The sequence below is a fragment of the Hyaena hyaena genome, unplaced genomic scaffold (assembly GCF_003009895.1).
Source record: "Hyaena hyaena isolate Hyena2069 unplaced genomic scaffold, ASM300989v1 scaffold_0, whole genome shotgun sequence".
Lineage (NCBI taxonomy): Eukaryota > Metazoa > Chordata > Mammalia > Carnivora > Hyaenidae > Hyaena > Hyaena hyaena.
Window position 1 is genome coordinate 2178205 of NW_024080632.1, and position 25406 is coordinate 2203610.

Genomic DNA, 25406 nt, shown 5'->3' on the forward strand with positions numbered 1-25406 from the left:
TTTTCTGGTCATCTTCCCATACAGTGATTTCCTCCCAAAGGCTGCATCACTCAGCCTTCGACTGAGTTAAATAACAAGATGTGTGGCATACGTGCATGCGGTGGGGAAGGCTGGCCCTGGAGATGGGCTGGCACGCTTCTTGCAGGAAGTGCTTGCTATTTACTAGAAGCGAGTCCTTGGCGGGTTACCCTCTCTGATGAGGAGGGCCAGTATGTATTCTATGCTTTGTGCAAGGCCTTCTACTAAGCACTAACCTGTCATCTCCTTTCAGCTTTACAATAACCATAATCAAGAAGTACATTATCATTCCCATCTTACAGATGAGGACTCTGAGGCACAGAGAGGTCAAGCAACTTGCTCAAAATCACACAGCTAGTATCTAGGGGGCTGGGATCAAAGCCAGGCAAGGTGCCTTCAAAATCTACTCCTACTGTTATGCTTTTTTTTTTTTCTAAATATTTTTCCAAGATGCCCCTTCCTTTCTTGTCACTTTTTTTTTCATTGTGGCTAAAGATATAACAGAAGGTTTGCCATTTTAGCCATTTTAAAGCATACAGTTCAGGGGCATTAAGTATATCCACAGTGTTGTGCAGCCGTTGCCACCGTCCATCTCCAGAACCTGTTTTCTTCCCAAACAGAAACCCTGGCCCTATAAACACGGACTCCCCATTCTCCCTGTCCCCGCACACCCTGGCCACCACCCCTCTATATTTTTTACCTATGAATGTGACTATTCTCGGTCCCTAATATCAGTGAAATGATACGGTGTTTGCCCTTTTGTGACCGCTGACTTCACTCAGCACGCTGCCCTCAACATCCCTGCCGTGATGTGCTGGGAGCCCCCCCGCCTTTTGCAAGGCTGAGTCACGCTCCACCGTGCAGACAGACCACACTTCCGTTCCTCGGCTCATCCACCAATGGACGCTGGGTTGTCTCCACCTTTTGGCTACTTTTTGGCTAATGCTATGAACAGAGTATCCGGTATCTGTTTGAGTCCCTGCTTACAGCCCTTCGGGGCCTATACTCAGAAGTGGGATCGCTGGGTCACCTAGTAACTTGAAGACACCTGGGTTTGGGGGTAGCTTTGCCCCTCACTGCTGCACACCACTGAACGCTCTTCTCAGCACCCTGTGCGTAAAACAGAGATACGATGTCTTTTTCCCTCTGAGTTGCTTATGACCATTGCAACAAGTATGTTAAGATAGAGATCTCAGATTCTAAAATACAAGGGTAGTGTGTAAGTCCCACCTACAGCTGCCTCAGGGGGAGGAAAGGAGGCAGGAAAAGGGACTCTAACCACTCATGAGCTGAACAGGAAGTAAGTCTGGTCCGTAGACTACAGTCTGCACTCCTGTGCTGCTCACCACCATTCCTGTCTAGCATTCTTTTTTTTTTTTTAATGTTTATATATTTTTGAGAGTGAGAGACTGAGCACAAGCAGGGCAGCGGCAGAGAGAGAGGGAGACACAGACTCTGGAACAGGCTCCAGGCTCTGAGCTGTCAGCACAGAGCCCGACACGGGGCTTGAACTCATGACCACGAGATCATGACCTGAGCCAAAGTCGGACGCTTAACTGACTGAGCCACCCAGGCGCCCTGGCTTTTCTAGCATTTTTACACTTAGCAGAACTCTCTTTGGTCAAATAACGGTCTTTGATGACCCCCACAGGAACCAGAGGAGAGAATGTTAATCTGCTGACGCATGTGCTCAGGAACGTTAGAGCCCCAAGGAATTGCTTTATCATCAGTCGGCTGTCTTATTAGAGATGATTCTTGGCACGCTGCACCAAGCATTGCTTTAAGTTTTTTAAAACATTGTTCTTTGTGGTATGATTTATGTGCCACTAGTGGTCTGAGTCTTCGGAAGGAAACTATTTTTTCAATCCACAGCACGAATGAAGTAATGGTTTGTAGTCTAAAGATATATATACTCGAGTATCAATTTTCATTTCATATTATCCCAAAGAAATTGCCTGATAAAAATCACATCATGCTTTTTATTTATCTATTTATTTGGGGTGCCTGGGTGGCTCAGTCGGTTAAGCCTCTGACTTCGGCTCAGGTCATGATCTCACAGCTTGTGGGTTCGAGTGGCTCTGTGCTGACAGCTCAGAGCCTGGAGCCTGCTTGGGATTCTGTGTCTCCCTCTCTGTCTCTCTGCCCCTCCCCCGCTTGCACTCTGTCTCTCAAAAATAAATGAACATTTTAAAAAATCATTTATTTATTTATATTTTTGAGAGAGAATGTGTGTGCACAGAGGAGGGTCAGAAAGAGAGGGAGACAGAGAATCCCAAGCAGGCTTGGCACTGTCAGCACAGCCCAACTTGGGGCTCAGTCTCACAAACCATGAGATTATGACCTGAGCTGAAATCAAGAGTCACATGCTTAACTGACTGAGCCGCCCAGGGGCCCCACGTCATGCTTTTTTAGTAGAATACGACCCCTTACACAAAAATTAATTCTATCTTTTGAATGAGTCATCAGTTAACTAATGATATCTTTTTTATCTTTCAAATGAGTGATCAGTTAAATCCTAGCTATAGTTAACAGAACTTAGAACTAACAAAGATTTTGAAAATATGAGACGAAGTAAATGCATTTGGAGCATGAGATTCAACTCTGAAATTGGGTAAGAAAGGCATAAAGTGGAGGGAGAACAGGTAAAAACTTGGGACACCCACGCTGGGGGCTTTCACGGCATTTGTGGTGAATCAGAAAAATGTTTTATAGACAAGAACAGATATCTTTTAAAAGCAGAACAGTTTTTGAATCTTTGTTAAGGGGAAAATGCTTAGAAAGTTATAAGGAGGGGCGCCTGGGTGGCTTAGTCGGTTAAGCGTCCGACTTTCACTTAGGTCATGATCTCGCGGTTCGTGGGTTCGAGCCCCGCGTCGGGCTCTGTGCTGACTGCCAGCTCAGAGCCTGGAGCCTGTTTCAGTCTGTGACTCCCTCTCTCTCTGACCCTCCCCTGCTCACGCTGTCTCTCTCTCTCTCTCCTAGAAATAAATAAAACATTAAAAAAAAAAAAAAAAAAAGAAAGTTATAAGGAGGTTGGGAGAGTCCCCGCCCCACCCACCCCTGCTGACCACTAGAGGGAGCAAATCCCCTCCTCTCAAGCCACACCACTGCTTCATCTTCCAAAGGGAAATGACTTGATTCCAATGACTGGCCCCAAAATAAGCAAGGGATTAATTTTTGGCCTCTTTGGCCACGTGACATAGAACTGTCAGGTTTTTGATCTTCAGTGTCTCTTGTTTCTTGATGTAAACTAACTGTGGCACTTAACTCTGCCTCACTAATAAAATGTCCAGGGCCGGGGCGGGGGGCGGGGGGTTATATTTAGTTTTGTTTTTAAATGTATCAACTCTAATAAAGGCGACAGCAAACTCTTTCCAGTAAAAACTGAATAACCAAGTAAATTGTTCTTCCATCTTAGAGGGTTTTTTGTTTTACAAAAGAAAAACATCTCTATTTTATGGGCTACACAGAGAACATAAACACTTTCATATAGGATTAATATTCAACTCTCCACGAGTGAATGAGCAACTTCTAGATTACTGTTCTTTACAAAGGAAAAAAAATGAACCCCAGGTGGCCTTTACCCCAAATTACTGGCCCTTGCCCATGGAACTTGCCTCTTTGCTTAGGGAACATAAGCTACTTTAATTATATTCTTCAAAACTAAATCATGAAGGCAAATAAAATAGAATTAATTCCAAAGCAACATATCTATCTTGTTATTCCACCCTCGTGGGGATTATTCAAGCCACGGCTCTGCTCCATGTTAGAACTGTCTGCATATTAACATTGAATATTAAAGCTGCGTCACCACGCAGAAGCGATGACCAGAGGGAGCAGAGGGCTTGGGGGGACGTGTAAGCTCTTCTGTGCATTTTCGTGGGGAGTGTGAGGAGAAGAGCAGAGGCACTGGCTGGTGCTATGATCCTGCTGAGGAGCACGGGCCGTGTCGCCAGGGCAGGCACTGAGCAAGCGCGGCCGACAGCAAGCTCTACCTCCCAGGCGTCCCGCGGCCCCGGGACCTCTGGAGGGGTCCTGATCAGCACTCACACGGAGACAGAAACACGCAGAAAAGAGCTGCTCACACGCCCTCCCGCTGCTCACCACGGGGAAGGCCCAACAACTTGGCCCACGTGAAGTCAAAACACTGGGGGAGTCAGAAAAAGACCTGAACATACTGACTCGCTAATGCCCCAGGAGTGTGACGGGAGACTGCAGCTCATGGGCTTTGGCTTCCATTTCCTTCTTTCCTCAGAATGACTGTTAGATACATTTATGTTTGTTTATGCACATGAGGCAGAAATTTCTGTTGGGTTGGTCTCGCCCGATGGTTTTGCTGACTAAAACTTTGATGGTGCGTGGTCAGTCTACACCCGGTCCAGAGGCGCCCCCACGCGGACCCCCGCAGGAGCCAAGGGGTGAGTCAACACAGAGCCCTGCCTCTACGCCAGGCTCCCAACATCCCTGTCCTAGAGGTGAATCCTTCCTGAACAGCCCAGGCCTGCTGTCACAGCCTGCATGAGACTCTTCTTCCAGTGCTCTCTCCAAAGAGCCAGCTGCTGGTATAGACACCCCAGCCTGATCACCAATAAGCAGGCAGCAGTGGGGTGGAGTGGAGGTGGGGAATGGCCAGTCCACCCTCCGGGGCTGCCATGACCAGCATGGAACTCCAAGGAGTCACAGCACTCAGGAGTTGGGCAGCTGTCCAGTAGGAGACTAGACGTATTTATTTTATGGAACACTCTGTTAGCTTGATTTATAACTCTTACACTCGTAAATCAAGCTAGCAGTGTTCAGCATGGATGTGGGTTTCCACTTCAACAGACGTGGGTCCGTATTTGTACTCTCGCCCAAGCCCCAAACACATTAGAGGCGGCATCAGTCAGGGTTCCCCAGAGAAACACAACCAATAGGATATATATAGATATAAAGAAAGTGATTTATTATAACAGATTGGCGCACATACATACACGCACACAGCAGGAGGCTGCGGGGTTTAGAAATAAAACACAGAGCAGCAGAGTCCATAAAAATCAAACTGCAGAGCTGGGAGAACTCAAATCACCGGCGCTGGCTGTTGAATGTAAGAAACAATACATGCACCACAATAAAAAAGGAAAGAAAAAGAACAAGAGAAAAGGAAATGTGTGCACTCCCATCTCCTACTCCAAAATCATGGGATTTCCCATCCTCTGGGGAAAGGAATTTCAAGCTTGTTTTACTTAAATTACAAAGGAAAGGGCAATGAACTTGCCAAATAATAAAAATCCAACCATATTTTTTATGTTTTCTTTTCAACTGGCAATAGCAGCACTCACCCGACAAATTAGCATATACCACAAAAGAGAAAAAAAAAAAAGAAAAAGAAAATGTGTTGGGTCTTCACTGAAAGAAAATCAGCGTCCAACTCGAAAACAATGATCTTAGGTTGTTTGCAAGGCACACAGCTAACACGAAATGACACTGAGGTTTCCAGGTCGCTGATCGAACATTTCCAGAATAGATGGGCAATTTCTAGACAAGAGTAATGAACTGGGAAATGGCCTTACAAATATTTTTTAAATTTTACTTACTTGATTAATTTATTTTAGAGAGAGTGTGAGTGGACGCAGGGGGCAGAGGGAGAGAGAGGAGAGAGAGAGAGAGAGAGAGAGAGAGAGAGAGAGACAGACTCAAGCAGGGTCCAGGCTCAGTGCAAAGCCAGACATGGGGCTTAATCCCATAACCCTGGGATCATGACCTGAGCTGAAATCAAGAGTTGGACATTCAACCAACTGAGCTACCCAGGGGCCCCTGACCTTGTAAATATTAAAGCTATAATAAAGATATAAATTACTGTTAATTTAAAACACTGAATGGAATAGAAATAGACCCAAATATATATATGAGAAGTTGGTTTGTAATACAGTTGGCATTTCAAGTCTGTGCAGACAAGGCTCAATAGTCATAGGATAACTAGCCATCGGAGAAAATGTTCATTTTTACCACTTGCCTTACAAAAACCAAAGACTTAAAAATTTAAATCAAAGATTTACACATTTCAAAAAAAACCCATCAAAGCAGTAAGAGAAAACATGGAGGAAATTTCCATGAACAGAGGACAGTTGGAAATGTCCATTAATAAAGCAGATGGAGCCATTAAAACATTAGAAGGTACACACGTGACTGTGCCAATATTGAACAGCCACTGAGATGTACGCTAAGTGCAAATCGGTCACAGCACAACACACGTACATCTGCTCATTCCTCCGGAAAAAGGCAGGCTACGCACATACACATTAGTATATACGTGAAGAACTATATTGACGTAGAAGTCAAGAAAACACCATGTAACAAGATGAAGACTGGTATTTTACCTGCATAAAGGCTTTAACTGAAAACTAAATCATGGGCATTGGTTATACAAGGAATAGCACAGCATCAGAAATACCACAGAGAAAATAACCAAACCAGAATTATAGTGAAAAATAACTCCCTCAAACACCTGCTAGATCAAGTTGAAACAAGTGAATATATAATACAAAGGATTTGAGTAATACAGTAAATTAAGTTTAAAGGTATCAGTCATGGGCCGCTTGGGTGGTTCAGTCAGCTAAGCATCCAACTTTGGCTCAGGTCATGATCTTGTGGTTCATGAGTTCAAGCCCTGCATTCGGCTCTGTGCTGACAGCTCAGAACATGGAGCCTGCTTTAGATTCTGTCTCCCCCTCTCTCTGCCCCTCCCTGCTCACGCTGTCTCTCTCTCTTCCCCTCTCTCTCAGAAATAAAAAAAAAAACATTAAAAAAAATTCTATTCTGAGGTCCCACATAACAGACATGTAATTTGGGTATTTTTGATTGGGCTGTGTGTGTGCACGCGCTCGCGCGCACATGTGCCTTCTCCAACCTTCGCCAGGGAAAGGCTCTTTGTTTTTTGTTTTGTTTTGTTTTGTTTTTACTATGGCAGTTCCTAAAAGCAGAAATTGCACAGGCCAATATTCTCCAACAAGGATTAATGAAAAGCGGATAAAATACAATTTCAAAAACATAAAATAAACTCCTCAGAACACTTCTTGGATCCATGAGGTGAAACAACTTCAAATAAACACTGTCTAGAAAATGGTGACCATGAGGGTGTTTCATGTCAGCATCTATGGGGTGTAGCCAAAAACTCGTGGTCGGGACTGAAACCCTGAGACCACGGCCTAAGGCTGCTTTTGTTATGATGGTTGTAATTGTTTTTTCCTGAGGAAAACTGATAGCCTTAATATATTTATTATTAAATAAGAAAGAAAATTAAGCATTTTAAGCAAATTAAGCACAACACAATAAAACTAAGGAAAGGACAGGGCTCCTGGGCGGCTCAGTCGGTTCAGCGCCCAACTTCGGCTCAAGTCATGATCTCACAGTTTGTGGGTTCGAGCCCCTCGTCGGGCTCTGTGCTGACAGCTCAGAGCCTGGAGCCTGTTTCAGACTCTGTGTCTCCCTCTCTCTCTGCCCCTCCCCCGCTTGTGCTCTGTCTCTCTCTCAAAAATAAACATTTTAAAAAAATGTTTAAACTAAGGAAAGGAAGAGGATGTGACTGACGATACTAGAAGAGAAAGAAGAAGAGCCAATAGAATTGATCACCAAATCCAATGTCTGTTTCTTAGGGGGTGAGAAGGGGGGAATAACAATAAAAGTGACATACCGAGGCAAGTGTGAGAAGAATAAAAAAAGAAGAGAATATACACAATGGGAGGTATGAGAAAAGGTTATAAATCAAAATGACAGCGAGAGCTAAGAACGTAAGCGCTACATACATCTCTAAAATGAGATGCCCCAAAACAGGATGGCTTTTATGGGAAACTAGAAATCCTCAAAAATGAGGGGGACAATCTGAAGTCTTGAAAAAATGTAAAAATGTTGCTAACACTTGGTAAGCTCCACCTGAGAACCCGTGCCACCGTGGATGAGTTGTGTCGCACTTTCACAGCTCAAATGATTGATTGGAAAGTTAATGCCAGATGTCACCCTAGTTCCATACTCTGTGCAAGCAGGGAAGGGCGTATTTATGTGCTATATAAGCTCTTCTGGAACAAAGATTAAATACTACTAAATCCCTTTTTAAATAGGAAAGCCTAACTGAATAACCTCTTAATATTATATTTACTGTGTAAATTTTCAAAAATTGTATGACCAGGACCCCCTGGGTGGCTTGGTCAGTTGAGCGTCCAACTCTTGACTTTGGCTCAGGTCATGTTCCCAGAGTTGCTGAGTGTGGAGCCTGCTTGAAACTCTCTGTGCCCCTCTCCTGCTCATGCTAAAACTTTAAAAAATTTTTAAAGAATTGGATGACTAAAAAAGGTGTTATCCTTATTTCTCAGAATGACTCAGTATAGTTAACAGGTGAGAGGAACAGCGACAGACGAGAATCTTGACAAAGGTCCTTATTAGTCTGAAAGCTTGGTTTATTTTTAATATTTATCTAATAAATGAATTTAAGGTCATAAAACACCGTTCTCATCTCGGTCCCATCCAACAAGGTGCGTATGTGACACCGTCGTGGTTCTTTATCTCTAAGTGATGCGTGTTTGTATTTCCTTCTTAGCTGTTCACTCGGAGAGGGAGCAGGATGTTCTGTTAGGTTTTATTTCCAAGTGGATAAGGATTTTTGGCTCTTTCTCAGCAACCTCAATTTGAATTGTGTTCTCGTCAGAGAATGTGACCTGCGGGATTTTCCACATCCTGGAGTTTGGCGAGATTTTCTCTCCAGGACAAAACGTGGTCAGTTACCATGAACGTTCCCAGAGGGGCTGCTGGCACACGGTTCAGAGACAAGTGACAGACCGTGGTCAGGGCTTCCTCGGCCCGGCCGACCGGCGGATTCGGGAGGTGTGGGTTAGCGGGCCTGCCGTGGGCAGGGGTTACCACGTTCCTCACTGCGTTTCTAAAAACACAAACTGCTTACCTTTCAAAGCTATGTGGGCCAAATAAAAGCACACAACTATTTTCTCGCCAAAGTTCGTAAGTGGATACCATTTGCCTCACGTTCTGCTCTGGTGGACGAGGCTACCACTACTTGGCTCGCTCACTGCGCGCACGGTCTGGTGTTCTTCCCCTCCTTCATTTTCAAGCTTCTGGGTGATTTCAAATGGTCTCTTGTAGCCAGTCTACACACACGTGTGGGGAAGCCTATAATTCAACCTGAAAAATGCCTGTAAGTGGCAGAATGTAACCCATGCACGCTTTCTGTGATTGTTATGTTTAACTTTACTCCTACCATCTTGTTTCGCACCGTGCTTTTTAAACCTTTTCCTGTTAGTTACTGGGGTCAAGGGATCTTAGTGTGAAGTGCAGAGAATGCAGTCTCTCCAGATGCCGTCACCAGCTGTAACAGCTACAGAAACACGGCCCCTGGCACCCCGGCCCCCGTCTCCTGCTCCGTCTCCCCCGGACTCAGTCCCTATGGGTCTCAGGCTTACCTCAGAAAGGCAGGAAGGGGGCACAAGGGGACAGAGGAGTGCCAGGGCTAAGGAGCATATTTTGGGGACAGGATGAAGGCTCAAGGTGACTGACTTAAAAGTTAGTAAAGAGATACCACCTTAGTTCTGTACTCCGGACAGTGAAGTAGGGCACAGGAATCGAACACGGAAGAACACGCCGCCAAGTGGTATAATACGTTTATTCGAGAACCTAAATACAACCCACACCAGCGCTGGGAACTTAGCTCCCATGTCACAGCAAGAGCTGCCTTCTTCGCAGCCGAGACAAACTGGTGTGGCTCCAGTGCGCCCATTCACACGGCAGTCCCCCCAGTGCCCGGCCAGCTCCTCGGTGCCGCTGGCTGTCCTCGCCACGCCACCCCCGGCGCTGCTCACAGAGCTGCTCCTAAGCACATCACATTATGCGTAACACAGTCCTTCCCTTATGTCCGGTGTGATAACATATTCATATGGATCTCTCGTTTTGGGCCAAAGGCCTTCTCTTTCTTCACGACACAGCACAGTGTTATTGTTTTTCTTCCATTTATTACACCCAACATTTTCTATTCCTTCCAGGGGCCCGTCTCTGTTCTGGACTCTAAGGCGGCACCCTGCACAGTGCCATGTGGCTAAATCAGGTAATTTTCCTTAATTAGCGATCTTTATCAACTAGAGTCACACATTTAATGAAGGCCCTTCTTCCTAGAAAAATGCACATGCCCACATATACACAAAATTCTGCATACCACTTAAGAAGGTTCTAGACTTCTATGAAACCCATCTACAGATACCAGGCTTACAGTCTCTCTCCAGACACAACACTCCCAGTGTAATTCGTGATGCAGAGAAGGCCTGGGCCTGGGCCAGCACAGAGGAGGAGGGGAAGTCTGAGTGAACCCATTTTCAGAAGCATTACTTGGTAAATATAGCTGGCAAGGTACACACAAGACAAAGTCTACAAAATGTATAAATACACCTGAAAACCAAGAAAAGCAATTTTTATATGCCATTATTTTACCTAAAAATGTTTATTTCATTTGCATATGCTTAAATCTGAACAATAAAAGCGCTTTGGTATAACAGCCACCTCCTTTGAGATCTCTGCCAAGCTCTCGCGGACGTGGACACACACAAGGCCTTGGGATCTTTGGATTTGCTCACGCACCTAACATGGGAATGACTTAAAGAAACGTTTTAATTTACTGATGATGTGAAAGCGTTCTACCTCTGAGCACTAGGAGTGGTAACAAAGACACCCAGAGGCCTCTCTGCTCCTCGGGGATTTGGCAAACATGGCCCACGGAAGCTTGGAGTGCACGGCCCCATGGGTGCCCTCTTCCGGCGGAAACCTTGATTTTACCACCGTACAGGCGTTCCGTCCCACTGCAGCTGGCACACGGCACTGCGCTTCCACGGCTTCCGGGAGGAATCCGCTTGCACCCAGCATCCCAAGACACTAAGGAAGGCGCCTGTGGTCGTGAGGGTGCATCTCTGGAGGCGTGTGACCTGACACCACCCTGCTCCTCTACCACCTCTCCAGTTCTCTTACGCTCTTGCCCCGGGCTGTGCTGGGAGAGCGTGGAGCAGCCCTGCCCCCCCCCCCCAGGTGCTACCCCAGACCCCTCACAGTGTGGCTCAGCAGGACAAAGAACACCAAATGCCGGGCCTCCTCTTCCTGACTAGGCAGCCGGGATTAAGGATTTCCTGCTGGGTTACTAAATGCTAGGCACTTCGTAACATGTTTCTTCCGTCCTCTCAACTATTCCACGCGTTCAGTATTTTCAAGATTTATGGGTGAGAAACCTGAGGTTCAGAGAAGTTGGGCCGCTAAGGTCACGGAGCTCTGCCACCCTCATTTCCCTCTCTCCGCATCTCCCCATCTGAAGTCAGCAACGCCCTTTACACTTGGCTCCGGCCTGTGATGCTGTCAGCCTCCTCCTCCGCTCCCCTCAGGGCTTGATCTCACCGTTGAGGACTTTCCCCATCTGCTTTGGGTATTTGCTTCCCATTCATCTATTTTTTTCAAATTCCTGAGAGTAACAGTAAGTTGTACAGAAAAACTGTTTAATAACTAAACATTTTTTTAGTAAAACAGAACCAAGAGTTGGGAAATCCCTCAGAAAGCATCATGTTCAAGCAAACACAATGCAAAAGAATCCGACCACCTCCTGGAGGTGGCCTGGGCCCCATGTCCTCTACGGCTGGGTGTTCGGGGATCTCTGATTTGACGGGGTTCTTAAAGGTGCAATGTACCACTTATTCAGGGTCACAAGTCAGAAACTGTGAAGTCAGCCATGATCTCTCTTATGCCCTAAATCTTAGCAGGAGCCAAGAGCGACTCAGTGAGTGACACTTGAGCCCACATGTGACCTCTCTTCCCAAAGCCTGACATCAAAGGGCCAGTTTGGACGGCTTCCACTCTGACGGTGGGAGTGGAACACACACTGGCCCCTCAGAGCCAGCAGACACCAGAAGCACTGTCACCGCCTGTGACAGGGGGCCCGGGGCAGCACAGCTTCCCCTAGGAGTATGTCACACCACACCGGGGGCAGGTCGCGGCCCACAGGGACTAGAGCGGGGCTCTGTAAAGTGAAATAAAAGCTATGGGCACTCGGCAGGTAATACAAATGACCAAGACGGGTCACACAGGGAACGTGAATTCATTGCCAACATTCAAAAATCACTAAATTTTACGTAAAAATTCAGCTTGCTGGTTTTCTCTCAAAAGAGCAGAACCCGTGGGAACCTTGGCCTATATTCTAGCATGGAAATAAACAGCTACAGCCAAGCAGAGGCCATCCCTCCAGAAAGGCACACTTTCTCCAGCTTGCCACGGACCTTGCAACTCCTCTCTGAATTAATCCTGATGCAACGGAGTCATCTGTTACTTGCTTTGGTAGTGTCCCTGGGCCAGCATGTCCTCACAACTTAATTTGCTGGGACAGTCCCAGTTCAGGCCTGTGGTCCTCATTAACAGCACCCCCTGTACTCTTAAGTACTCAGTTTGGACAGTAAATTATACGGTCACCCTAGGTATAATACACAATACACAAGCCATTCCCAGTCTCTCTCGCGTGCGCGCGCACACACACGATGACCACTGAATTCACACAACCACATGTCAAGCACAGAACCCTGTTATAAAGTGATTTTATTAAATTGATTTGGACATACTGTAGGTCAAATAATATTTTCCGAAGATAACAATTATGGACTTTAAAGCTCGACATAAAATTAGTAGCTTCAAAAGTGTTAGTCATATCCCCCAGCAACAGCATGATAAAATAATTCAACTATGTAGAAATATAGAACTCTAGGACTAGCTGGAAACTTGGAAATCATTTAGCCTAATGTCCTCATTTTGTGAGAAAACTAGACTCCACGATTAGGCGACTTGCCCAAGCTCACACACCTAACAGTAATAAAGCTAGAAATCAAACCGATTTTTCCTAAAACTAAAATCCTACCAATGACATTTCAGCTGTCTCTCTACCAACTAAAAGTCTAGGCGGCTCTCTAACACCGCAGCCTACCGCGACACAAACAAGGGTAAGACGCTACAGTAAGTCGCAGTCGAGGGCGTCACGCCTGGAAGAGGCTCCCCCCAGGGGCTCGGCTGGCCCCCTCCTGGGAAAGGAGGACACACAGGAGAGGGACTTCCCAGAGACTGTGAACAGCTATCTGGATGAAAACCCAAAGAGGACATATTTACCCTCGAACCCCATCTCTGGTTTCATGGCCCACCTGCTAAATGACGTGCTCCTTTTAAATCTCCTTTAGGTCATGAGGTTTTAGTTACACAAAAACCCCTTCCAGTCAAACAGAAAAAATTAATTCAAATGTGAAGAGAAAATCCAGCTTTGTTTCAGTATTGCGATGACTATTTCGGGTAGTTATTCCCCAACCTCTTAAGACAGTTGACAGACACCACGAACCAGCTCACCCATTTCAGAGCTTCAAAGATCCTTAACTTCCCCCAAAGACTTCCTGAGCATAAGGACTACATGTGGGAAATCAATGGAAACAGGAATGAGAAGAGAAACAAAGTTAAAAATTAGTTGCGTTTTGTTCTGGTCACTGGGGACTTTTGGTCTTCTAAACATTCCTTGAGTCCTTCCACATGAGTTTTTAATATCAATCTAGCCACAAAAAGAAAAAAAAAAAAAGAACAAGAACGAGGAGAAAAGAAAAAAAGGGCCTATAAACGTCAGAATACTGAGTAACTCAGCATCTCCCCCCTCCCCACCGCTCGCTCCGCTCGGGCACCCAGCCGCCATCCACTCCAGACGCAGGCGCGGTGGTGGGGCTGGTCGGCCAGTGCCTCCAGCCTTGCGCGCTCACTCCAATGCCACCCTCGGAAAGGCCTTCCCTGACTGCCGTCTAATGATGCCCCACCCCCACCCACCCCCACTCTAAATCACCCTAGTTTTATTTTCTTCATAGCACTTAATCACTATCTCAAACTACGTTATGTATCTGCTTACTTGCGTATCAACGCCTCCTCCACCAGAAGTAAACTCCATGAGAGTAGGGCCCTTGTCTGTCTTACTCAGTGGTATTCCCAGCACCTAGCACAGTGCCTGGCACATAGGAGGTGTTCAATAAATACTTGAATGAACGAAGAAAGGAGAGAGTAACATAGACATTCATGCCTAAAAATGAATGGATACATAATCCTCAATGAAGGTACTGAGGACTCCTACACATTATTGCCCAAAATTACAGAAACAGAGACTAAATATTATTAGTGACTCCTCCCACCATCCACTTCTCCTATGGTCTCCCCTAGCTAGTAAGGAGCTCCATGTGTTACAAGAGGAGCCTGAGAGGGCAATCTGGATGGAGAAAAGTTCTAACTTTGCTTGCTTGCTTCTTTCTATTTACATTCAGCTATTTAAAAAAAAAAAAATTCAAGTTAAAAATATGTGATGTAACCACTAGAAAATTAAGTCTAACATAGAGACACAGTGATTAGCAGAATCCACAAAATATTTTTGAAACGCTCAAGAAAAATTCAAGGGCATGTATGTCTGCCAATGATTTCTCTGACAGGCCAGTGAATGGAAATTATGAGTCACCTAAACTCTAAAATGAAATTTAATGCCATCTAGGAAGGGGTGGATATTTATGGGTATTTTGAGGACATACAGGTAAAGTGGGTTCAAAAATAATGGGATATATGGAAAGATATGTAGGGGCTGAATCAAGTGAGAACCTCAAGTGAGAACCTCAGAAATACCAGAACACTATCTGAGTGGGAGCTGTCCATTTTCAAATGCATTCATTAACCAGTATGTTTGAATCGAGAGAAGGAAGGGCATGAACTCACAAAGGGGAATAACTGGGATAAAGTAAAGCATAGACAAAGGGTGACTCAGGAGGCTGGGCAATGATCACGGTTTCCTGTGCAGTATTTCCAATTACTGAGGCATCATGCCCAAGTCCCAGGAAACACACACCCATGACTGGGACCTACCAGCCCGTCTTGGGCAGACACTCAGAGGGATTCCAGATTCAAAGTCAAGTTGTGGAACACACTTGGCATGAATCAAAAAACAAAAAAAACAAACAAAAAAAACCCAAACGAACAAACAAAACCAACTTCACATATGCCTCTTCAAAAAGAATGCCCTGCTGGGGCTTGCTGTAAAAATTTCTTGGGTCAGTGTAGGTATTTACAGGGTTTCCTTCCTAGTGGCACTTATGGGTTTTAAGATTTTTAACTCTTAGCAAAATGCTCTATATAACCGATATTTTGAGATGGTTTCTCTCCTTTGTGTGCACTCTCTGGTGAATGCAGAGGCTGGTGCTCTGACTAAAGGCTTTCCCACACTCATCACATTTAAAAGGTTTCTCCCCAGTGTGCACTCTCTGGTGGATGCAGAGGCTGGAGCTCTGGCTGAAGGCCTTCCCACACCCACAACATCTATAGGGTTTCTCCCCAGTGTGAACTCTCTGATGGATGCAGAGGCTCGAACTCTGGCTGAAGGCCTTCCCACACTCATAACATTTATAGGGTTTCTCTCCTGTGTGCACTCTCTGATGCATGCAGAGGCTAGAAGTGTGCCTGAAGGCCTTCCCACACTCTTCACATTTAAAGGGTTTCTCGCCGGTGTGGACTCTCTGATGCATGCAAAGGTTTGAACTATTACTAAAGCCCCTTCCACACTCACTACAGACATAGGGCTTCTCACCTGTATGAACTCTCATGTGAATTTGAAGATGTGAGCTCCAATTGAAGGCTTTGCCACACTCATAGCATTTATAGGGCTTCTCCACTGTGTGGATTTTCTTATGTCTGTTAAGTTTTGTTGTAGTACTAAAATCCTTACCGCAATCATCACATTTATAGACCTTCTCTCCCGTGTGGTCTCTCCAATGAATATGAAGTTCTGATATATGAAAGAAACCCTTATCGCACTTATCACATTTATGGGGCTTCTCAGCAGTGTGAATTTTCTGATGCATAAAAAGATCTGCTCTCTCAGAGAAAAATTCCCTACACATGGGGCACTTGTAGATCATTTTTCCTATTTGGTATCGTGATTTAGAGGAGAAAATTTCCTTATGACTACTATAGTTAAAGGATTGCTATTTCATAGAGTCTCTTATTTGGCCATTCTGGCAGTTTATCTCAGGCTTGCTCTATTAGATAGGGCTGCGGTTGGCCTAAGCTTCTCCCTGCCCGTCTTTCTATGGAAGGTTTCTTCCTGCATAGTGCTCCTCACTCAGTATTATTACTGATCATAAAGTGACATTTACTTTCACATGAATTCTGTAACTCATCAACACAGAACTTTCCTTCAGATCCTGAGTTGTCAACATTCCAAGGGGCTCCCAAGGCGCAAAACTCTGCGTTTTTAAGCCCCTGTAATCTTCCTCTTGTAGAACAATCTCGTACTTCCCACTTCTAGAAAAAGGGCTGCACAGTGTCCCCTGTGGTGGAGAGTGAGATACTGCGTGTTGATCTCGATCCCCTGTAGCCTCCCCTTGAAGAGTCAGTAGGACATTCTGCCTCCTACACATCAGACAGAAGCCTTCCCAGGAAGCAAGCTCCTTGGGTTCCACGTGTGCCAATCCTTCCTTCTGGGGATTCCCTACATGGGTATCACTCCAGTCTCCTGCAACAAAAACATAAATACATTGAAAATGCCTCCTTTCCAGAAAATTACTATTGTTCCCATAATTAATTTCATATGAATGTGATGCAGTAATACAGACCTTTTTTGATCTTGAGGAAGAAGCTCTCTTATCTTCCAGAGAGATGTATCTCTTGGATTTGCAGGTCTGAAGAAGAGAATTTGTAGATATCATGCTGCTGTTCAGAGCCCACGTATATATAATCCACTTACAACCACTTACTGTAATTATCTAGACATCACCAAGGGAGTATTATTGAAAAAGAAAAATCCTCAGAAGACCTGAATAGGAGAAGCAGCTGTCCTGCATAAAGGAGCAAGAAGGAAAACTATCTCCACTTTGAACCTCAGGAAAGACAATGTTGCGTTAGAGCTAAAATACCACATTTGAGTAGCCTTTCCATCTACAGGAAGAAAACATACACAACAGTGGTACTGAATGCCATTCCCTTGTTTAATTGTCCTCACTGGTTTCCTGATGTACTTAAAACCCAAACCCTTATTAAGAGAAGACCCAAGGCCTTGAATGACCTTGCCTACACTCTCCCCCACTCTCCCCCACACCTCACTGTGCTTTCTATTTCAGTTCTTAGCACCCCAAGCTAGTGCCTGAAATGCTGTCTCCTCCCCCCTTGGGTGTGGTTCACTGTGGCGGCTGCCCCTCCCTTACCTAAAGAAGGCCCCTGGCTGAGACTCTATTTTTATCTCTTGTTTTGAGTCCTTCAAAGTACCTATAACTCGTAATTATCTTCTTGTCCCTTGGCTTTTGATAGATCTCCCGTACTCGTAAATGCCACGAGGGAGGAACTCTGTGCTGCTCACTCTTATATTCTGGTGAAGGGGAGGTGTTCAATTTCTATGTGTTACATGCATTTATCGAATACTTTACAACACCCTCTTGTCCCGCAACAGACATTACTTGCTGTAAGGGACATTTCCCAGTGCCTTATTACCAGTCTTTTGATGACCAACATGGGACAAAATATACAACAAACAGAATGATCAGGAAACAAAGGAAAATAAATCCCAAAATAGTCTATCTGAACTCTTGTGAGGTGTAGGACTATGTTTTACCAATCTTTTCACCCCCTGTATTCTAGAGTAAGTGACCCTTCAATTAACTCATTAAATGAAATCAACAGATCTTAAAACACTTTCAATAATATGTTCCCTACAAAGATAGGGTAATGGCAAATGAAGAGACGTCTTTAACAATAAAATGGCAAAATAAATCGGACTGCTTTCAAGCAGAAGTGTTAGGATTTTGAAATTTGACTAGATACCCAAATTTCAGCAAAAATATAGCCAATGGCCAGAAAATTTATATGTGCATTTATCCTTTGTTCTGTAACACACACTTCCAGCCCAAGATATACTGGTAAAAACAGGAAGTGACTGATGTCCCAGGTTATTCAGTGAGGCAGTACCTGTCACAGCAAAACTGCAGACAACCCAAGGCCTATCCAGAGCACACTGGTCCAATTAACTCTAGTACTTCCTCAGACTAAAATGCTGCTTAGCTGCTCAAAAAAAAGAACAAGGAAGAACACTATGCACCGATACGAAGCAAACCCTGGTCGTACTGTTTAACGAACAAAGCAAGACACAGAAGGGTATATACACTGTGCTAACTTTTGTGCAAAGCAGGGATGCAAATGCAAATGTGTACGTTTACACAATGTACACAAATTAACATGGAGGATAACACAAAACCGAATGCAAGCGGTTATCTGTGGAGATGAAGGAGACAAAGTTGAATTAAAACTCTTCCAAATGTACCTTGTCATGTAGTCGTGGCTTTGGAAACACGTTTATATATATTCCAAAAATAAACTAAATCAAAAAAAGGAAAACAATCTCCAAATTTTAAAGCAAATGGAGAGAATGAATTTTCAAGTTGGTAACATCCACCGAGGGCCTCTGAGTACAGCATACTTCGTGTGCATACTCAGAGGGACACACTGTCAGCAAACGAAGCCGCAAAGAAATCAAACTTCTTTCAGTAGTTTGTTAGTTATAACAACACTGGTGTGTTGTTTACACTGGTGTGTAAATCAGGATCATGCAAATAAGTAATTTTGTGATTGCTGTTAGGAACCAAGATTCAGTGTAAGAAAAACCAGATATAAACATAAAATCAAAGTTAAGGAAAAAAATCGTACAACATAAAATTTATGTTTGAATTCACGTCTTTTCTAGCTCTATCCACCAAAAAGACCTAGAAGCAATGACAACCAAAGGCAAAACACCATCCCCTTAAATACCCTTCTCCACCAAAAGACACAGGGGTCCTTGGAGGAACAGCTGATTTCAAGGCCAGAGCATTTTACAAAATGAGCCTGGGACATCTTGTTATGCCAGAAAGCAAGAGACTCATGCCAAAGGAACAGTGATGCCAATTTATGAAGAGACTCCCACTGGCCAAAACTGGGACAACTCATCATCGAAAAAGGAATAATGAGTGCAATCTACTGGAACAAATTAAATATACAAAAGTCCACAAGTTTACAATGATTTCAGGGGTGGGGAATGGGGGTGGAGGGGAGCAGAGAGAGAAAGACAGGGACAGACAGAGGCAGAGAGACAGAGATTCAAGGCACTGAGCAAAACTAAAAGTAACTAGGGCACCAAATTTTTGCCCTGAAAACTGGCTTCCATTCTAGCTTTCCTCTGCGAACAATCTTTTGAGGTACTGTAACAACCCAGCTAGGAAATATGTAACCCTAATGAAATACCTGTGACCAGAAACTTGAGATTGAGAGGGTCAGGCTGTCATCACGTAAACCCACTCACCAATCTCAGCATCACTCAAAGAGGAGCAACCAGAGCTGTGTGTACCCCTGCCCCCTGCACGTGACTGATAGTAAACACAGGAAACACACAGCATCACTTCGGAACATTTTTGCTGAAAGACTGAACCGGAACCTAACCAAGACTCCAGACATCATTTTTATTTAAAGGTACGAGAAGGGATAGAAGAAATGCCAGAAAGCAAGCAGAAAAATACCAAAATGGGAGCCAGTCCACAGGACAGCTGCCCAATGATTGTTCCAAGTACATGACTGGATGGGGGAGAAGGGGAAAAATAGTGGGGGAGAGGGAGAGAGGCAAACCATGAGAGACTCGTAAATGCCGAGAACAAGCTGAGGGCTGATGGGGGGAGGGGAAGGGGGGAGATAGGCATGGAGGAGGGCACTTGTGGGGACGCACACTGGGTGTTATATGGAAACCAACTTGACAATAAACTATTAAAAAAAAAAGTACCAAGTACATGACTGGAAATGGGGAGCGGTGGGGGGAGCTGCTCAGATTCAGTGGACTCAAGGCCTAAGGATCCAATGTAATATGAGGACCTTCTTTGGAATCTGATTCAAATGAACCGGCTGCTGAAAGGAGACAGCGAAGGAAACGTGATGAGGGACGGGGTGTCAGATTATACAAGGAATACCGCCAACTGTTGTCAAGTGTCCCGCTGCCACTCCAGTCAGGCAAAACATGGCAGTGTTTTCAAAGACGGACAGTGGAGTTTGCAGGAATGGAGTGACCTGATGTGGGAGAGGAGTCTCCAAATGCTTCAGCCAAGAAGGGAGACACCGTGAAAAAGGACAGATGAAACATCATGCAGCAAAATCGCTGGACCTGCTGAGTCTCGGTAATGGATACACGGTGAAGGAGAAACGGGAAGTGAAACGGTACGCCTGTGAATTTGAAATTTTTTATGACAGAAAAATCAGTTAATGCAGAGAAAACCTTCTTCTCCTGCTCCTCTTGCAACAACAAAGTGAGCCCTAAACCAGGTACATTGTACAGACGGGAAACTGAACTAAACTGAACACCCCGAGTGGCCGGCTTCCCCAGCCGCCCGTGAGCACCGCCCGTGAGCACCGCCCGTGAGCACCGCCCGTCCCCGGCCGGAGAGGAGTCCAGAGAGGAGTCCGCGGCTTCAGGGCAGGAGGACGAAGGCACGGTGCCACACCCCGCCCGCCCCAGCCGCCCGCACACTGCGTGGCTCTCCGCACTTGGAAATGGAAGCAGCGAGGGCCGGGACGCCCCTCGGACGGACTGCTCAGAAGGCAGAATGTCCGCACCGGAGTCCAGGCACATGGAATTCCTGCCTGAACTCCCGGCAGAGCGTCCCTCAAGGAACAATCAGGCACCTCTGTCCAGGGAGAAAGGCTTACCCGTACCTGCAAGTCTTACCACACGGCGGGGGGCGGGGCCAGCTACATTCTTTAGGAAAAAGAAAAAAGATAAAGAAAAACTCCAGTTTTCCATGGGATGAACCAATGAACAACAGAAGGACAAACAACAAAAAGGACCCCTGCCATCAACTTCCCCCCGCTGCCTCCAGACATACAAGGGAGGCCGGAAGGCAAGAGAGCAGATATGAGCTACAAAGCCCACAGATCCCAAATCACACGGTCCCAGGATTCTCTCACTCAAGACCTGGCCCATATCCAAAGTCCCACAAGAACTCTGAAGGGGACAGCCTGCAGGGCTGCGGGACCAGCTTTCTGATCTCAGGGGGAAGGAGCCTTGTCCTGAGGTCACCTGCCACTGCCCAGGGCAACGTCCCGTCTTTCCACAAGAGACCTCAGGAGTGCCCCCAGCTGTCCAGGGGTTCAACCTACAATGGGGAAGAACTGCTCAAACAGGAAGTTAAGAGTTCGGCTGAGATTTGAGAGAAAAATTGCCTAAATTTAGCCCATGTGCCTCCAACTCCACCTTCTGTGAAAAAGGGCCTTCTATCCACTGAAATCTTTGCCTCATCTTAACATTGTGACACCAAGCAATATCCGAATCAGCACTGAGCTCTCAGTACAGCTAAAAGTGAGGGATCAGCAAACACACACCTGATGCTGAGATGCAAGAAGTAAAAAATGAGTCTCTGGGTGCTGGCTCGGGAAGGGCCACCTGGAGGCGGAGGTGCTGGGACAAAGAACAGAGCTACGGCCCCTTTGAGGGCTGCTCCGGACAAGCGCTCCCCATCCTAGACCGACATGCAATGCTAAAACTCCACCACCTGGAGGCAGTCGGAGCCCCCCCGGAGCCCCTTCATTTTCCTTGAAGGCAGACATGCCTGTGGGAGGAGGCCCCCCTGGTGACAACTGCAGGCTGCAAACGTCAAGAGTCGGGACAGAGTAAGGACACTGTTTTCTTTCCCAACTTCAGCCAGAGTCTGATTGCAGAGCATACAGATAACAGCCCCTCGGCCCCAGAAGGAGCTCATGATGCTCTGCTAGGAGGCGTCGATGTGGATTTTGAAAAACTGATTAAATGCACTTTTGCATATACCTTTTACATCTGCTACTCTTTTACACAGCTAACCAAAAAATACTATTTTGCCTGGAAAAAAAAAGTACACTAGTTTTTCATGAATTTCTTGTTAAAATGATTCTGCGGTTGCAAACCGGGAACTCAAAGTGGAAGGACCCCGTCTCCACAGGGCAGGCGCTGGAGAAGAGAGATGCCAATGAGTACGACACATGGAGAGGCGGGGGCCCGCGGGGGCCCGCGGTGCTGGGACGCCCGAGGCAGCAGAGGAGTGCCAACCACAGAGGGGGAGGTCGGGACACTGTAGCCAATGTTCCAGAAAGCTGGAGCACACTCTGACACCTTCCAAAAGCCTGGGGAATAGAAGATGCAGGGCAGATGCTGTGTGAATGAAGTCGCACCAAAGGAATGAAAGGGATTTGTAAGTATACTTCCCCTTCGTCTTAGAACATCAGGCAACTCTGTCACCTAACATGATGTTGCATGTTTCCTTTTAAAATAATTGGGATAATGGAGACGTACTGGCCTATCACAAACCCCATTTTGTATGCCATCAGGGAGTCATGATGTGAAAGGCATGCTTTGGAGACTCAAGGACAGACATTTGTATGATGTACTCTCTTCTTTTTTGAAATGCTGGCTGCACAAGTGCTCATGTTATCAGTAAAATGCTGAGACCCTAAGGACCTGGAGTGGCCCACAAAACCTAACTCAGGTGACAAACTGGCTTCTCATGTGAACGAAGAAGAAGTAAAGAAGTAAGTGAAGCAGGAACAGTAAAAGATGATGGGTTTTGGAACCTGGGTGGAGGGTGTACAGAGGTACATTTTGTTACTTCCTCTACTGTTTTGAGTTTACCTGAAATTTTCCGTAACAAAAAGGAAACTAGTAAGCCTTGGCTTAGGCGATCCTTGTAGTGAAGACGTAGAGATCAGGAAAAAGACACACCCCAGCATTCTAAATCAGAGCTAAACAAACTGCCTGCACAGGCATCAGGAAAGCACGCAGATCAGGCCCGTCACTACCTGGAGCCGATGAGGACCTAGTGATCAAATGCCGTGAGAGGCTGACCTGTCTCCAGTGAAACCCTATCATTTGACCACAACACCCTGCCCTGCCAGCTTTCTGACTCTGCTCATCTGACAGAATCTACCCTTTGTTTCCACAGGACCGACCTCCGGTCTGCATTTACTTGCTCTCTGACCCACTCACAGACCCCACGTGCCCCTCCCGCCTCCTTCCCTGGCACACACTCCGCGACCCCACCCCCTCACCGGCCACCCTCCTGCTCCACCACGGCTCCCAGGCCGCCCCTCCTGTCTGCTCAGCAGCAAGCCACCGGCCGGCCACCGGCGCTTCGTCCCCGCCAGCCCCCCTCCAGCAGTCCTCCACCCGCAGACTCACCAGCACTGACCTTTCCCTTTCTCCTGTCACCCCCTCACTCCACTCCCGTCCATCAGAGCTCCTCTTCCTCGCTCACCGTTAACTCTCGTCACCTTCTCCCCGTCACACCATTTTAATAACACCCCGACCTTACATAAATCCAATCCCCACCTATCCATATAGGCACCCAAGCAGCTGAATGATGCCAGGCTTTCCTGAATTCATGACGACGAACCTCCGGTGGGCACAGGCTTCCACAAATTCTTCTGAAAGCCTTTAGTACACACTTTCCAGGATTTTCAATTGCCACTTGGCAGTCACAACAGCGATGTCCAGGGTCCTTCCTTCTCCTCAAATCTCCTGGACCCCCTCCTCCTCCCTCTCTTGGGGCTGCTAACCTGCCAAGATAACGGACCGAGAAAACAGGAACAACGTGACGACGGCGTCCTCACTCTCCCACACGCCGCATCTACACCTACGCGCTCTGCCGTCTTTCTCCTCCTTTTTTTCTTTCATCTCGAACGTATTCTCTGAAATTCAGACTGCCGGCTCAGGAAATCTAGTCATTTAAGAATAACTACATAATTACTCTGTCATAAAGTCAAGTGAAAATTACCTCTTCTCTGGTTTTCGAGAAAATACAATTACTTGAACTATGAGAAATACAGAAAGTACTACAGGTCTTTCTACAGATTTATGGCTGCCAGACTTCCTATATAGCATTAAATAGAAATAATCCTACTCTATAGTAGCAGACTCTAATTTGTCAGTTAAATCTATTTCAGCAGAGATCAAACTAATTTCTTATCTAGAACTAGATCTGTCAGAACATGCGGGTTAAATTTGTTTTTTTCACTCAAAGGGACAAGGGCACACTTTCTGGAAAGGATATAAACAAAAGACGAACAGGAAAAGAAGGTATGTCTCTGCCTCCACACTCCCCCAAAATAACCACCACTAACCGCCATGGGTTGAAGCAGCCACGTTATTAATCTTCCTCACATGTCTACACAGCAGACAACTGTGTCTGAAGGTCTGGAGAAGACTCGCAGCAAAGACGACGAGCACGAGCTCAGATGATGACGTACGAGACTAGTCAGTGTGAAGTATACAGAATCCAAAGCAACTTGTCGGTCCCTTAATTACTGGGAAGTGTTTTATAAGAAGAGCCCTGTGTCCCCAGTCCCTAGTACATGCTGGCTCGGGCCATGTTTAGGGTTTCCTGTGTAGATGACCGTCTGCCCAGCCACCCAGAAGCAGGCCTAGAGGACAAGCGCTGACGCAGCGTCCTGGGCGCTGAGCCCCTAGGCACAGGCTCAGAGCGTGCGGCACAGGCATATGCTCTACCAGCTTCGCATCTGTATTTGTCGCCAGTGTTCGTCGGGCACTGGGCTAAGTGCCGGAGGGTCCTGTGATGAACAGACAGTCCTGGTTTCCGCATTCCTGTGGTTTACAGTGGAGGAGGGGCAGGTGACAGGTCCAGTACTGCGTGACCAGGGCTGTCCCAGAGGCTCACACCTGCAGACACAGCTGCCTGAACGAGGGGCCTCCTAACTAGTCTCAGCGTGACAAGGAAGACCTCCAGTAGACTCTCCTGAAATCCAAAGGACAAACTGAGTTGGCCACAAAGAGTAGGAGGGCAGGGGGTCCCAGCCTAGGGAACGGCCGGCGTCTAGAGACAGTCAGGACGACAAACCGTAGGGAGTGCAAGTTCACATGTAGAAGGCACAAGACAGGGCAAAGCAGGAGTCATGCATAACAGGGTCCTGCAAGCCACGGGGACACTTTAGGTGCTAAGGACAGTTTTTTCTTAAGACTCATTCTTGAGAAAACATAAAACCTTCACAGCTGTAAGACATCTGGGCAGCAGTGGTCTTCCTATAGAGCTAGAACTTGATCTTAAGAAAACCAGGAAGGCAGGGGACCACCAGCATTCCCCAAAGTGAAGGACGGACGGGGCCCGTGCAGACAGGAAGTGAAGTATGGCAAAGGCCCCAGCGGGGGCTGGAGAACCAAGTCCCACGAGGACGTCAGCTCCTGAGTGGGCGGCTGCGCTGCTGCACTTCTAGTAGCAAGTGAACCTGGCCTCAGCACTCCTCCTGGAAATGTTCGTTTCTGGAGCAGGGAATGCTCTCTTCCAGTATGGTTT

At 46.3% G+C, this 25406-nt stretch overlaps 1 long non-coding RNA gene across 2 annotated transcripts in view; it reads right to left on the bottom strand.

The window, feature by feature from the left end:
* Window positions 1-12595: 12595 nt before the first annotated feature.
* Window positions 12596-25406, bottom strand: part of LOC120233921 — a 41069-nt gene continuing 28258 nt past the window's right edge. For both annotated transcript variants that reach the window (XR_005528950.1, XR_005528947.1), the window contains exons 3-4: window positions 16683-16748; window positions 12596-16582 (exon numbers count right to left, since the gene is read on the bottom strand). This is a non-coding gene — a long non-coding RNA (uncharacterized LOC120233921). The remainder of the gene's footprint in view (window positions 16583-16682; window positions 16749-25406) is intronic.